The sequence below is a fragment of the Suricata suricatta genome, chromosome 9 (assembly GCF_006229205.1).
Source record: "Suricata suricatta isolate VVHF042 chromosome 9, meerkat_22Aug2017_6uvM2_HiC, whole genome shotgun sequence".
NCBI classification, from domain to species: domain Eukaryota; kingdom Metazoa; phylum Chordata; class Mammalia; order Carnivora; family Herpestidae; genus Suricata; species Suricata suricatta.
The window spans coordinates 80,217,591-80,232,830 of record NC_043708.1 but is presented as its reverse complement, the minus strand read 5'-3'; the positions used below and the strand labels follow the sequence as shown (position 1 = coordinate 80,232,830).

General features: G+C 41.0%; 1 protein-coding gene and 1 long non-coding RNA gene across 2 annotated transcripts in view; one reads left to right on the top strand and one right to left on the bottom strand.

Annotated features, from left to right (window-relative positions):
* The window catches only part of GPR176 (G protein-coupled receptor 176), a 121,792-nt gene that overhangs the window by 69,856 nt on the left and 36,696 nt on the right, over nucleotides 1-15,240 (top strand). The window lies entirely within an intron of this gene.
* LOC115302593 overlaps nucleotides 9,416-15,240 on the bottom strand; it is a 13,868-nt gene continuing 8,043 nt past the window's right edge. The window contains exons 2-3 of the long non-coding RNA XR_003913546.1: nucleotides 10,644-10,696; nucleotides 9,416-9,501 (exon numbers count right to left, since the gene is read on the bottom strand). This is a non-coding gene — a long non-coding RNA (uncharacterized LOC115302593). The remainder of the gene's footprint in view (nucleotides 9,502-10,643; nucleotides 10,697-15,240) is intronic.

The window sequence follows — 15,240 nt, the reverse complement described above, 5'->3', positions numbered from 1 at the left end:
AGTAAGTTTCAAGCCCTGAATGGGAAACCCTCAGTTTCTTACTGACAGAAATTGGGTTTCTGCTTTAGATTCTGGAGACTGAAACTCACACGAGAGCAAGGGCTTTTGACATGCTCTCCCTGAGCTCTCTGATTAGATTTCAGTTATGAATTTTCTACTTTTGAATCAGAACTGGTGGGCCTAGGCCTGGTCTAGAAGTAGCTTCTCAACAAGTAGTGTCCCAACCAGAATTCCTTCTCCTCTGAAAGCCTTTTGCCTGGCCAAGCCTGACTTTCTGCGTGTGAGGTCCCCTAGGAGGTGGCTTCCTGGTGCTGGGAATGTACATGCTCTGAGGAGCTGGTCCATGGGGTGCAGTTAGAATTAAGGGAGAGCAGGGGGACCAACACCTCAGATTGCCTAGGATTTTCCTGCTCTCTGCCATGAAAGTCTTGTGTCCTGTAAACCCGCCCAGTTTTGGGACACCTGGAATGGTTGGTTACCTTAGAAGAATCCGAGAGCCATCTCAGCACCTTTCCTGGTTAGATCTTGGTAGGGAAGAAGTTCAGAGGGCATTGATGTGGTTTGAGACCGTCACTGGGCTGCCCAATTTCAATTTTTCAAAGCTTTGTACCTCTGAGGGCTTGCCAGGGTATATTCTCCCTAAGTCAACAAACCAAGGAAAAATATGGCATTTCCTAGGCCAGGATCTTCGTATCCTATAGGCTCTTACTCCAAATTCTCACTCTATGTATTTTTTTTTCCAGCAGGTATATTTGGGGGTGGAGGGGCTCTCATTGGTTTACCAGAAACAGTTTGAAAGATGATTCTTTGATCTCTATTTGTTGGCCCCCTGTGTCTATGGTGAGAAACGTGGAGCACTGTCTAGGTGTGGTTTGGATGCTGGGGTAGATGAAGAGCCAAACTGCCAGATATCTAGAGCAGGTTGAAGTTCAGTACTTGTTTGATAGCAGTGTTTCCCAAAGTGTAGTCTGAAACTACTTTTTTCAAGATCGCCTGGAGGCTAATTACATACAGATTGTTAGGCTCAACTCCACAGATGAGGAATCAGCAGGTTTAGGGAGGGGACCAGGACACTACATTTTTAAAAGCATCTCATAGAAAATTCATGGATCGTGACATTCAAGGACCACTCTTCTGTGAATTGCTTTATGCTATTTAGGTGGTGTCCAGAGGACATCAGGGGAAATATGCTCCTGATTTTACTTCTTGTTCAAAGGGGCTTTGAGGGGCTTCATTACATGTTTTTATTCTGCTAGTTGTGTGGCATTAAGGCTTGGATAAAACTTCGAAGAGCAATAGTAGCAATCCTCCTGTCACTTTACTGATGCTATTCTGTCTACCTTTCGCAGTGGAAAGAGGGAGAACTTCAGTAGAAAGTGATAGAATAATATCTTTATAGCAGTTTAACAGCTTTTGCTCTCAGCTTTATGGGCCTTCCTTAGGATCGATGGGGAAATTAAATGAGGGAAATTAGTCCAAATCACATAGAAAAGAAGACAGCGATTGCTGTCCCGTGTTCTGAAACTGGGCTCAATTCCCAGGAGATCTTCAAGCTATTTTATGGTTGAAGTCAGCATTTTCTTTTCCCCTGTTAACTGCACCTGCTGCCATCAGATATCTAGTATTTTAAAAATAATATCTACGCTAGGGGAGAGATTTATTGCAGTATAAATCCAGATGACATCTTATTTGGGAATTTGACTTTCTTTCTTACCTCAGGCAGAGCTGCATTTATGTAATAATCTTGTGCTTGAGCACAGAGTGCTGTCGATCTGTCAGTCGACTGGTGTGTTCCAACTCCAGATGTGAGCTCACTTGGAAAATTCTGGGGGTTGCTTTTTTGATTTACGGTAACTGACACTGACTCGGGGCTCTTTTGAAAGCTCTGTTTTAGTTGAGACCTTTCATGGTGGCAGTGGTGTATGCGGTGGGAGTAGCTGGATACAGGCTTCTTAATATTCAGGATTAAATTGAATCTCTAGATTGGTCTAACAATGGTCCCAACCAAGGATGATAAAAATAATGATTTAGAAGCATAAAATTTTTTTCTTGATTATAAATCACCTTTTAAAAATTTATTTATTTTGAGAGAGAGCACACATGGGAGGGGCAGAGAGAGAGGGAGACAGAGAATCCCAAGCAGGCTCTGCACCATCAGCACAGAGCCTGACACAGGGCTCCAATTCATGAACCGTGAGATCGTGACCTGAGCTGAAACCAAGAGTGAGAGTTTAATTGACTGAGCCACCCAGGTGGCCCAATTATAAATTACCTTATAAATACATACACATGAGGCCATTTTGTGCTGGCTTTTGTCCCCTACTTGCAGGGCACCAGCCCTCTTCAAATTCTTCTCCCACCCCATGTTTTTTTAAGATTGAAATGGGGCCATTTCATATGTTCTCAAAAGTCTAAGATGCCTCTGTGACAGTCACATTTATTTCCTCTTCCATTTCAACTATCAGGCTCTGATTCCACATCTGCTGGTGCTGTCTTAATTTAAGTTGGATTTCCTTTATTCTTTCTTCTAGGCTGAGATGACCTCCTTCTCCCAGATTCTCAGAAATTTGCCTCTTTTCATCTCCCCGTGTTCAAGGCACTGGCTAAAGTTTCTCATAAAGTATCTGCAATTTTTCCGCCTTTGCACAAAGTGGCTTGGGCAGTGGCTGTGAGACTGGAGTGCTCCTATTACAGGGTGGCCCAAGGTCTTACAGTGTCTGATGAGTCAGGAACACCATTCTCAGGTGATAGAACCAACAACCCTTACACATAGCAATGGAAATGACAACATAGGGGAAAATGTGTTCTGGGGGTATTATGATCTGGTGGAGAGCTGATGGCTCTAATGATCACCCTTCCAGCAGGGCATGGTAGATACAAGTGCACTGTCATGATTAGTCTGCACAGTCAGGATGATTTCACAGACATTTGCTTCCATTAACTTTGTTAAGAAACTAAATGATGAACTTCTCATATAAAATAATTCCACAATGACCGTTTAGGTATCATGATATATTGTTGTTCAAAGTAGTGTCCCACTTGCCAACATGGATGGAGATATCTTTTTTTAATTTTTTAAAACATTTTATTTATTTTTGAGAGACAGAGAGACAGAGCATGAGCAGGGGAGGGGCAGAAAGAGAGGGAGACACAGAATCGGAAGCAGGCTCCAGGCTCTGAGCTGTCAGCATAGAGCCCGACTCGGGGCTCAAACCCATGAACCGTGAGATCATGACCTGAGCCAAAGTTGGCCACTTAACCAACTGAGCCACCCAGGCACCCCCGGAGATAACTTTCTCAGTCAGAGAAAGACAAATACCATATGTCACTCATATGTGGAATTTATGAAACAAAACAAAGGGGGGAAAAAAGAGACCAAAAAAGATCAGAACCTTAACTATAGAGAACAGATGGTATTCAGATGGGAGGGGGGTAGGGGGTGGCTGAAATGGGTGAAAGGGATTAAGATTACGCTTATCATGATGAACACTGTGTAACTTACAGAATTGTTGAATCCTATATGGTATATCTGAAACTAATATAACATTGTATGTTAACTAAATTGGAATTAAAAATTTTTAAATAAAATAATGTGTCTTTTCTAAAAAGAAAATCCATAGTTGTCTCGTATCAAGTATGTATAACACCCAAGTGCTCATCTCAACAGGTGCCCTCCTCAATGCCCATCCTCATTTCCCCCACCCCTCCAACCTCCCACCCCCATCAACCTTGTTTGTTCTCTGTATTTAAGTGTCTTTTATGGTTTGCCTCCTACTCCATTTGTAGCATTTTCCCTTCCCTTCTCCTATGGTCTTCTGTTATGTTTCTCAAAGTCCACACACGAGTGAAAACATATTAGTGTTTTTTTGGGACTGGGTTAATTCACTTAGCATAATACCCTCTAGTTCCATTCATGTTGTTGCAAATGGCACGATTTCATTCTTTTTCATCACTGAGTAGTATTCGCTTGTGTGTATATATATACATACACACACACCACAGCCTTTTTATCCATTCATCAGTTAATGGACATTTGAGCTCTTTCCATAATTTGGCTATTGTTGATAGTGCTGCCATAAACATTGGGGTACATGTGCCCCTATGAATCAGCACTTCTGTATCCTTTGGATAAATTCCTAGTAGTGCTATTGCTGAGTCATAGGGTACTTCTATTTTTAGTTTTTTGAGGAACCTTCACACTGTTTTCCAGAGTGGCTGCACTGGTTTGCATTCCTACCAACAGTGCAAGAGTGTTCCCCTTTCTCCACATCCTAACTAACATCAGTTGTTTCCTGAGTTGTTAATTTTCGCCACTCTGAGCAGTATGAGGGAGTATCTCAATGTGGTTTTGATTTGTATTTCCCTGATGATAAGCGAAGTTGAGCATTTTTTCATGTGTCTGTTAGCCATCTGGATGTCTTCTTTGAAAAAGTGTCTATTCATGTCTTCTGCCCATTTCTTCACTGGATTATTTGTTTCTTGGGTTTTGAGTTTGGTAAGTTCTTTAGAGATTTTTGATACTAACCCTTTATTTGATATGTCATTTGCAAAGATCTTCTTCCATTCCATTGTTTGCCTTTTAGTTTGTTGATTGTTTCCTTTACTGTGCAGAAACTTGTATCTTAATGAGGTTCCAAGAATTCTTTTTTGCTTTGATTTCCCTTGCCTTTGGATACATGTCAAGTGAGAAGTTGCTGTGGCCAAGGTCAAAGAGGTTGTTGCCTGTTTTCTCCTCTAGGATTTTGGTGGTTTCCTGGCTCACATTTAGGTCTTTCATTCATTTTGAATTTATTTTTATAAATGGTGTAAGAAAGTGGTCCAGTTTCATTCTTCTGCATGTTGCTGTCCAGTTCTCCCAGAACCATTTGCTAAAGAGACTGTCTTTTTTCCATTAGATACTAGTTCCTGCTTTGTTGAAGATTAGTTGGCCATACATTTGTGGGTCCATTTCTAGGTTCTATATCATATTCCATTGGTCTATGTATCTGGTTTTGCACCAATACCATACTGTATTGATAATTGCAGATTTGTAGTAGAGACTATAGTTTGGGATTGTGATGCCTCCAGATTTGTTTCTTTTTCAGATTACTTTGGCTATACGGGGTCTTTTGTGCTTCCATACAAATTTTAGAATTGTTTGTTCTAGCTCTGAGAAGAATGCTGGTGGTATTTTGATTGCGGTTGCATTGAATGTGTAGATTTCTTTGGATAATATCAACATTTTAACAGTCTTTGTTCTTCCAATCCATGAGGATAGAATTTTTTCATTTCTTCAGCTTCTTTCATAAGCATTCTATAGTTTTCAGCATACAGATCTTTTACCTCTTTGGTTAGATTTATTCCTAAGTATTTTATGGTTCTTGGTGCAATTGTAAATGTGACCAATTCCTTGACATCTCTTTCTATTGCTTCATTATTGTGTATAGAAATGTAACTGATTTCTGTACATTAATTTTATATCCTGTGACTTTGCTAAATTCATGTATCAGTTCTAGCAGTTTTTTGGTGGAGTCTTTTGGGTTTTCCATGTAGAGTATCATGTCATCTGTGAAAAGTGAAAGTTTGACTTCTTCTTTGCCACTTTGGATACCTTTTATTTTATTTTATTGTCTGATTGCTGAGGCTAGGACTTCTAACACTATGTTAAACAACAGTGGTGAGAGTGGACATCCCTGACATGTTCCTGATCTCAGGGGGAAAGCTCTTAGTTTTTCCCTATTGAGGTGATATTAGCTATGGGCCTTTCATATATGGTTTTTATGATATTAAGGTATGTCCCTTTTATCCCAACTTTCTTGAGGGCTTTTATTAAGAAAAGATGCTGTATTTTGTCAAATACTTTTTCTGCATCTATTGATAGGATCATATCATTGGTAGGTTCTTATCCTTTCTTCTATCAATGTTATGTATCACATTGATTTGAGAATATTGAACCAGCTCTACAGTGCAGGAATGAATCCCACTTGGTCATGGATGGTAATTCTTTTAATATACTGTTGATTTTGATTTGCTAGTATCTTATTGAGAATTTTTGCATCCATTTTCCTAAGGGATATTGGCCAATAATTTTTTATTTGGAAATAATGGTAATGCTGGCTTCATAGAATGAGTCCAGAAGCTTTCCTTCTGTTTCTATTTTTTGGAACAGCTTGATATAAGACTAGGTATTAAGTCTGCTTTAAACGCCTAGTAGAAGTCTGCTGGGAAGCCATCTGGCCCAACAAATAGTTGGGAGATATTTGATAACCAATTCAATTTCTTCTCTGGTTATGGGTCTGTTCAAATTTTCTATTTCTTCCCTTTTGAGTTTTGGTAGTGTGTGGGTGTCTAGGAATTTGTCCATTTCTTCCAGATTGTCCAGTTTGTTGGCATATAATTTTTCATAGTATTCTCTAATACTTGTTTGTATTTCTGTGGTGTTGATTGTGATCTCTCCTCTTTCATTCATAATTTTATATATTTGGGTCCTCTTTCTTTTTGAAACATCTGGCTAGGGGTTTATTAATTTTATTTACTTTTCAAAAAAACCAGCTCTTAGATTCATTGATCTGTTCTACTGTTTGTTTGTTTTTTTTAATATTGTTTTTTCTGCTCTCATCTTTATTTTTTTTCTTCTATTGCGGGCTTTGGGCTTTCTTTGTTTCTCTGTTTATAGTTCCTTTAGGCATGAGGTTGGATTCTATATTTGGGATCTTTCTTGCTTCTTGAGATAGGCATAGATTGCAATATATTTCCTTTAGGACTGCCTTTGCTGCATCCCTAAGCGTTTGGACTGTTGTGTTTTTATTTTCATTTGGTTCCATATATTTTTTGGTTTCTTCTTTAATTTCCTGGTTGACCTTTTCATTGTTTAGTAGGATGTTACTTAACCTCCATGTATTTGGAGGCTTTCCAAATTTTTTTTGTGGTTGATTTCAAGTTTCATAGCATTGTGATCTGAAAATATGCATGGTATAATCTCAATCCTTTTATATTTGTTGAGGGCTATTTTGTGACTGAGTATGTGATCTATTTGGATAATGCTCCATGTGTACTTGAGAAGAGTGTATATTTTGCTGCTTTTGGATGGAAGATCTGAATATATCTGTTAAGTTCATCTGGTCCAATGTATCATTCAAGTCCATTGTTTCTTTATTGATTTTCTGCCTAGATGATCTGTCCAGTGCTGTAAGTGGAGTATTAAAGTCACCTACAAGTACAGTATTATTATCAATAAATTTGCTTATATTTGTGATTAATCGATTTATATATTTGGATGTTTCACGTTGGGGGCATAAACATTTATAATTGTTACCTCTTTTTGATGGATAGACCCCTTAATTATGATATAATGCCTTTCCTCTCTTATTACATACAGTCTTTGGTTTAAAATCTAGTTTGTCTGATATAAGTATGGCTACTCCAGTTTTCTTTTGACATCCAGTAGCATGATAGATGGTTTTCAATCTGCAGGTGTCCTTAGGTCTAAAATGAGTCTCTTGTTGGCAGCATACAGATGGATCTTGGTTTTTTATCCATTCTAATAACCTCTGTCTTTAACTTGGGGCATTTAGTCCATTTACATTCAGAGTGATTATTGAAAGATATGAATTTAATGTCATTGTGTTATCTATAGGTTTCATGCTTGTGGTGATGATTCTTGTTCTGTGTAATCTTTGCTGCTTTCCACACACAGAGCCCCCCTTAGGATCTTCTGCAGGGCTGGTTTCGTGGTCATGAACTTCTTTGTTTTTGTTTGTCTGGAAAAGCCCTGATCTGTCTGACTATCCTGAATGACAGAAAGCCTTGCTGGATAAAGGATTCTTGGCTGCATATTTTTCCTCTTTAGCGCCTTGAATATTTCCTGCCACTCCATTCTGGCCTGCCAAGTTTCAATGGACAGGTCTGCTACTACCCTTATGTGTCTACCCTTGTAGGTGAAGGTCCGTTTGTCCCTAGCTGCTTTCAGAATTCTCTATCTTTTTATTTTGCCAGTTTCACTATGATATGTCATGCTGTTGACCTGTTTTTGTTGATTTTGAAGGGAGTTCTCTGTGCCTCCTGGACTTGGATGTCTGCTTCTTTCCCCGGATTAGGGAAATTCTCAGTTACAATTTGTTCAAATAAACCTGCCCCTTTCTCTTTCTCTTCTTCTTTTGGAACTCCTATGATATAGATATTATTATGTTTCATTGAATCACTTAGGTCTATAATTCTCCCCTCGTGATCTAATAATTTCCTATCCCTCTTTTTCTTAGCTTCATTATTTTCCATAATTTTATCTTCTTTTTCATCTACTCTCTCTTCTGCTTCTTCCATTTTTGCTGTCACTGCATTGAGTTTATTTTGCATCTCATTTACAGCATTTCTTAATTCATCATGACTATTTCTTAGGTGCTTGATTTCTGTAGCAATAGATTCTCTGCTGTCTTCTATGCTTTTTTCAAGCCCAGCTATTAGTCTTATGCCTATTATTATAGATTCATATTCAGATATATTGCTTATATCTGTTTTGAGCAATTCTCTGGTGTCATTTCTTCCTGGAACTTCTTTTGAGGAGAATTATTTGGTATCATCATTTTGGTTAGTTTTCCATCTTTTACATGTTTTAATAGCTTATTATGTGTCCTGCACCTGTGAATACTACTATATTAAAAAGAAGTCATACACTGTCCAGGGTCTGACACTTCAGCAAGTGTTTTCAGAATGTGTTACATGCTCTCTGTTGTCGGGTCTTAGGTTGCTTTATCTCCTTACTAGTCATGGTGGTTTGGAACTTCCACCAGGTGTGCTTTGATTTGTTTGTTGAAGTAGCCCTGGAAAATATGGAAAAGAGGGAGGGTGGGAAAAACCTTATGCCATACAAACAAAAATGACGGGAAGAAAAAGATCAGGCAAAAAAATTAAGTAAACTATAAGTCCTATTCTTGAGAGAGAGAGAGAGGAAAATAAAAAAGAGGGAGATACAGAAAAGGTATAAAAAGAATAGAGTAAAAATGCCTGATTAAACAAATAACCATAACAGAGAAAGAAAGAATGAAGTAAAAGAAGAAGAGGAGGAGGAGGAGGAAGAGGAGGAGAAGGAGAAGAGGAAGAAGAAGAAGAAACATTTATAATAAGAATTGACCAAAAATCAAATCAGAAAGTGCAAAACCACAGACAGCTGTCTGTTGGTGCCTTGGAACCAGTGGCTGTGCTGATCCGGTCAGTGTCAGTTTCACTCAGGTACTTAAGCAGTTGTCAGGCAGGAGGGGCTTGGTTTGGTGTAGGCGGTCCTGCCTCCACTGGGGGCCACTGTCCTGTTCCCTGAAGCCCCAACGTGTTGGTGATGGGGAGAAAAATGGTGTCACCCCAGTCTCTCCTCCTCTTACCTGGTGTCTTGAAGCACGCTGTTCAGGCAGCCTCACAGAGTAGCTCAGGCAGGCTGGCTTTTCCTGCTCCACAGTCTCCCATGCCTCCCAGGTGCTTGGCTGGATTCAAAACCCAGTGTCTTAAAGGATCATGTGCTCTGCGGACCTGGTTCTGGGGTAGTGCCACTGCACCCAGTCAATAAAAGGCCTCTGACTGGTGTCTGTAGGGTCTATTGCCCTTGGGGAGGCAATATACCCTCTTTCGACAGCACTTGGGGAAGGGGACTGCTCTCTCCCAGTGCGCCCCCCAAGGCTGGCTCCCCTCCCCACCAGGCACGTACACATGGCTCCATTCTGGAGAAAGTCACGCAACCCTGAAAACTCCTGTCTTCATGCCTAAGGCTGTTTGCAAGGTAGAAACTGGCTCTCTCTGTTTTTCGTTCCCCAGTTCATGGTCCAGAGAGGTTTTTCTCTTGCCCAAATACAATCCCACACTTCCACAACCTCTCTTTCTCTTCGTTTTGTCTTTCCACTGAATGAGGTCCCCTGCTCCATGTCTATCCTGCCTGTTTTGTCTCTCCCAATTCATAAATGCGCACCTTTGTCCCTCCAAGCTGTCTCTTTACCCTCATGGAGATATTTCTGTCACTCTGTAGCCTGGATTCCTGGAATTCCAAGAGTTCTGACCTAAACACTGCTGTGTTTAAGGGACAAGGGAAATTCTGGTTCCCCTACTTCTCTGCCCTCTTGACTCTCCTCCCTTTTATTTGAGAAAGAGAGACAGAGCACAAGCGGGAAGGGGCAGAGACGTGGAATCTGAAGCAGGCTCCAGGCTCTGAGCTGTCAGCAAAGAGCCAGACATGGGGCTCTAGCCCACAAGCCATGAGATCATGACCTGAGCCAAAGTCGGACACCTAACAAACTGAGCAACTCAGTTGTCCCGACTTGATACATTATTTAAAACAGCTGAGTTTAAGCCAAATCACACTCATCTAAAACCTATGGAGGTTGTGAAAAGTCCACTTTCTCCACTGTGCCTGGAGATCGTTTGATTGTGTGGACCTACTTGGATTACTGTAGATGGAAACACATCCTCTGCAAGAACTGGTTCTGCCCAAGGAGTTTGTCCAGAATCCACCAGGATCAGCATAGCAGCTCTTTGAAGCAGTTGTTTGACTTATCACATGGATTGCCTCTCGTGTGCCTAAGTGTAGGGTCTTGTTGACAGTAAGAATTGTGTTGTGTGCTTATTTATTTAGTTTTTTGCTTGATTATTTTATTGTTTTGTTTATTAGCTGTTTATTCTGTACTTACCTGACAATATGCTGGCTATTGATGGGCCAGGATAATTGCATCCTATCCCAAACCTAAAGCAGAAGAAAAGTAAACATGTACCACGAAGTCTGGATGACAGGGAGGAACTTGAACGTGCCTGGGTGTACACAATGTGAAAAATCCCACTCTCTCTGTCTCTTTATACATTTATTGAAATAAGTGCTTTGGGGTGCCTGGCTGTCCCTGTCAGTAGAGCATGCAACTCTTGATCATGGGGTCATGAGTTCAAGCACTATGTTGGGCATGAAGCTTACTTAATGTTTATTATTATTACTATTATTATTTTATTTTTAAGAGAGACAAACACAGTGTGAGCAGGGGAGGAGCAGAGAGAGAGAGGGAGACACAGAATCTGAAGTAGGCTCCAGGCTCTGAGCTGTCAGCCCGAGCCCAACACGGGGCTCAAACTCATGAGCCATGAGATCATGACCTGAGCTGAAGTTGGACACCTAACCAACTGAGCCATCCAGGCGGCCTGAAGCTTACTTAAAACAACAACAAAAAGGGCACCTCGGTAGCTCAGTTGGTTAAATGTCTGATTCTTGACTTTGGCTCAGGTCATGATCTTGGTTTTAAGTCTTAGCCCTACATTGGGGGCTTGGGATTCTCTCACTCACTCTCTCTCTCAAAATAAACAAATAAACTTAAAAAACAAAACAAGGCACAAAGTGCCTTGTGAGGGGTCCCCCATCCCCAGTAAAAGAGACGAGTGTTGCTAACAGTGGCAGAGACTGTAGGGTGTTCTCCAGCAGCCATTCCCGCTCTTTCTGTAACAATAGAAACCTTGATTTTTAGATGGGCCCTTGGCTGCCCTGAGTAAAGATAAGCTCTTTGGCAACCAGTGTGGTCATGTGACCAATGCCAAGCATCACATGATAGCTTCCTGGAATTTGACTTAAAGATGGTTGACACATGCTAATGGGAGAGTTTAATGAGGGAAATGTGTCCAAATCACATTGGAAAGAAGATAATGGTTTCCGCCTTTTCTCAGCTTCTTCATCTCTCCTTTTGCCCTGCTGCCTGAAATACAGATGTGTTTGGTGGAGCTTTAGTTGCCCCCTTGAGCTACGAGGATGGGGGGTCCTGTATTTGAGATTGTGGGATAGTGAGCTAGAAAGATGTTGAGAATTTTGTGAGGCAGAGCCCCTATAACCTGTCTTGCATTTTCATATGAGACAGAAAGACATCTTTGTCATGCTTAAGCTATTATTTCATATTTGGACAAATCTAATCTTAAGTGATACTACCCTTTAGGAAGGGAAATTTCATAACCTCTTTCCTGGAAACTTATCATAGGGCTTAATCATCCTGAAGGACAAAACATTCCTTTTTGCTTTTAAAAGAGTATCTTCGGGGCAGTCTGTTCCTGTTTTCTCTTGTTCAGGTCTCTAAAAATGGAGAACAGTTGTTTGAGTCCTTATAATACATCTTTGTATTATAAGGTTTTTGTTTTGCCTTGATTGTATAGCTTTTTATCAATAGGTGAATTTAGAACTCGAAGTAATTATCATTTTGCTTTATGAAAAATGTTCATAATAAACTCCACTATTAATAAGAGAATCAGCTGTTCTAGGCTTGGGGTTCTAATTATGCCTGGGATTTGTTACTAGTGGATTACAGCAAGCTTGCTGTTAGTGAAATGAATAAGCTGTTTGCTGAACTGTGAAGGGAGAGGGCACAGAGAGAATGTACTCACACTAAAATATCTGAGGGGAGAGTTAGTAGGAAAGGACTTTCTCTGTGTGCGAGTGAGTGAGAAAGAAGAGAAAGAATATCTTCAAAGCAGAGCACTTCCTGTGTTTAATTGCTGCCCTGTGTGTGGCTTCCCAGGGTGCGTGCCAGCGAGGCAGCCATGTTGGATTCCTCTGGTGTGTGAAATTGTGGCTCGTGTCTGAGATGCCAGCCTGATTTCTGTGCCAGCTGCCTTTATGATCTGACTCATTCAAGAGAGTACATTCCCTGCAAAAGTCACTAAAAGCATTCTTTAATGGAAAGGTAATTATGTTCATACTAAGAATTCCCTCATCCATGTGCCCACCTTGAGACACGCACTGACTCTCCTTTCCCCCTCCCCAAACAACAGCTTTGTTAAGATATAATTCACTTCCTGTACAATTACCTGTTTAGAGTGTATACAGTCTGGTGATTTTTAGGACATTCACAGAGTTGTACACCCATCACCACAATCAATTTTAGAACATTTAAAATAATATTTATTTTTGAGACAGAGCACGCATGAGCGGGGGTGGGGCAGAGAGAAAGGGGGACAGAGGATCTGAAGTAGCTCCACATTGTCAGTGCAGAGCCCGATGCAGGACTCGAACTCAGGAATTCGGAGATCATGACTTGAGCCAAAGTCGGACGCTTAACTGACAGCCACCCAGGTGCCTGAGAACATTTTTACTACTCGGAAATGAAACCCTGTACCTTTTGATTCTTATTCCCTTTCAGCCCTAGACAACTCCTAAGCTACTTTCTGTCTCTAAGAACTTGCCTCTTCTGGGCATATCAATGGAACATCATACAAATATCATACAAATGGAGTCATCCAGTATTTGCTCTTGTGACTGGCTGCTTCTCTCACATATGGTTTTGAAGTTCGTGTAGCATGTACCAGAACTTCATTTCCTTTCTAGGCAGAATAATACTGCATTGTATGGACATAGCACATTTTCTTTGTCTGTTCATCAGCTGATAAACACTTGGGTTGTTTCCACTTTTTGGCTGTTGTGAGCAGCGCTGCTGTGGATATTTGTGGACAAGTGCTTGTGTAGATCTATGTTGTCATTCCTCTTGGGTATATCCCTGCAGTGGAATTGCTGGACGTGGTAGGCAGCACAATGTTCCCAGCTCAGAGAGAAGAGACAGAGGAATGGGTCAACTTTGTCCTTGTGGAGAATATTTAAAGTCTTCACACCAGAGCTGTAGAGGCAGGTTGCCAAGTTTTCAGCGGTGGTTGGGGACAGTGCTAATAAAGTGAAAGCAAATACGTTTTATAACAGAGGAAATAGCTAAAATGAATTCCATCATAGAGATTTGGCTTATGGAGCTATTCTCATTTCCATTTTTAATCAGAGTCTATCAAACAACGTATGCTTTTTTTTTTTTTGCTGTTTTTAAAAAATGTATATTTATTTTTCAGAGAAAGAGAAAGACAGAGCATGAGTAGGGAGGGGCAGAGAGAGGGGAGAGTCACAGAATCTTAGGCAGGTTCCAGGCTCTGAGCTGTCAGCACAGAGCCTGACGCAGGGCTCAAACCTACGAACCGTGAGGTCATGACCTGAGCCAAAGTTGGGGGCTTAACCCACTGAACCACCCAGGAACCTCAAGCAACATATGCTCTTATGTCCTTTCTGGGTATGTCCTAAGCCCACCTGTCCACCTGAGGGTGAGTCACGTTTCCCTGCAGATGCCTGTAACCTCACCCTGAAGCTTTCCCAGATTCTACCCCAGAGATTTGGGTGAGCTTGTAAACTCCTTACTTCCTGCATGCACAGCTCACCTGGAACTTTGGCCTTCTTTCTGATCTTATAGCTTCCACACTCCTGCCAAGTTTTTTTTCATACATCCATCCTGCCGGAGATGAGATAGTTTCCAAGGACACATCTTTGGTCTTTTAAAATTTTTTTAGAAAATATTTATTTATTTTTGAGAGAGAGAGAGAGAGAGAGAGAGAGAGAGAGAGAGAGAGAGACAGAGCACAAGTGGGAGAGGGGCAGAGAGGGAGACAGAGAATCAGAAGCAGGCTCCAGGCCCTGAGCTGTCGGCACAGAGTCTGATGTGGGGCTCAAACTCATGAACTTCAAGATTGTGACCCAAGCCAAAGTCAGAAGCTTAACCATCTGAGCCCCCTAGGTGCCCCACATCTTTGGTCTTTGTTCTTTGCCATGTGTTGTGTCTTCCTGAGCAGGTGGTGAGGTGCAGGGATGGCATCCTAGGCTTTGCAGTCTCCTGTTTAGCCTGGGGCTAACTTCTGGTTCTGCCACTTCATGGTTCTATAAACTTGGGCAAATCACTTAACCTCTTAGAGCCTTAGTTCCTCATCTGTGAGGTCGGATTAAAGAGAACCTATCTCATGGAGTTCTTGTGAAGCTCAAGTGGTACAGGTAAAGCCCAGGCCGTTAGTAAGTATCACTAGATGCTGGCGGGGAGTATCATTCTTGCAGTGTTAGCACACCGTATCTGTGTACATTCTGGTTACTCCAGGCTGGACACACAGGCCCACACACATGCGGGGGGAGGCAGTGCTGCTGTATACTCATCCAGGCCCAACAGCCTCTGCCCTCAGGTTTGCACGTGGTGGCCGGCAGATGTTTTTGCCTGTGGGGCATGCTAATATGTTTTTTTTTTAAGTTTTATTTTATTTTATTTTTTTACTTTATAAAGTTTCATATTTTTTTAACATATGCAATTATTTTCCATCATTTACAATACAGTAGTTACAATGACACTCCAAACAGAAAAGCAAAGTAAAAAAATCAAAACACCAACTTCTGTTTCATGTAATTAGACTTATACAGAAATTAGAAGGTTAAGTAACAACTAGTTAATCACCTAATTTCACAGCTATCTGAAG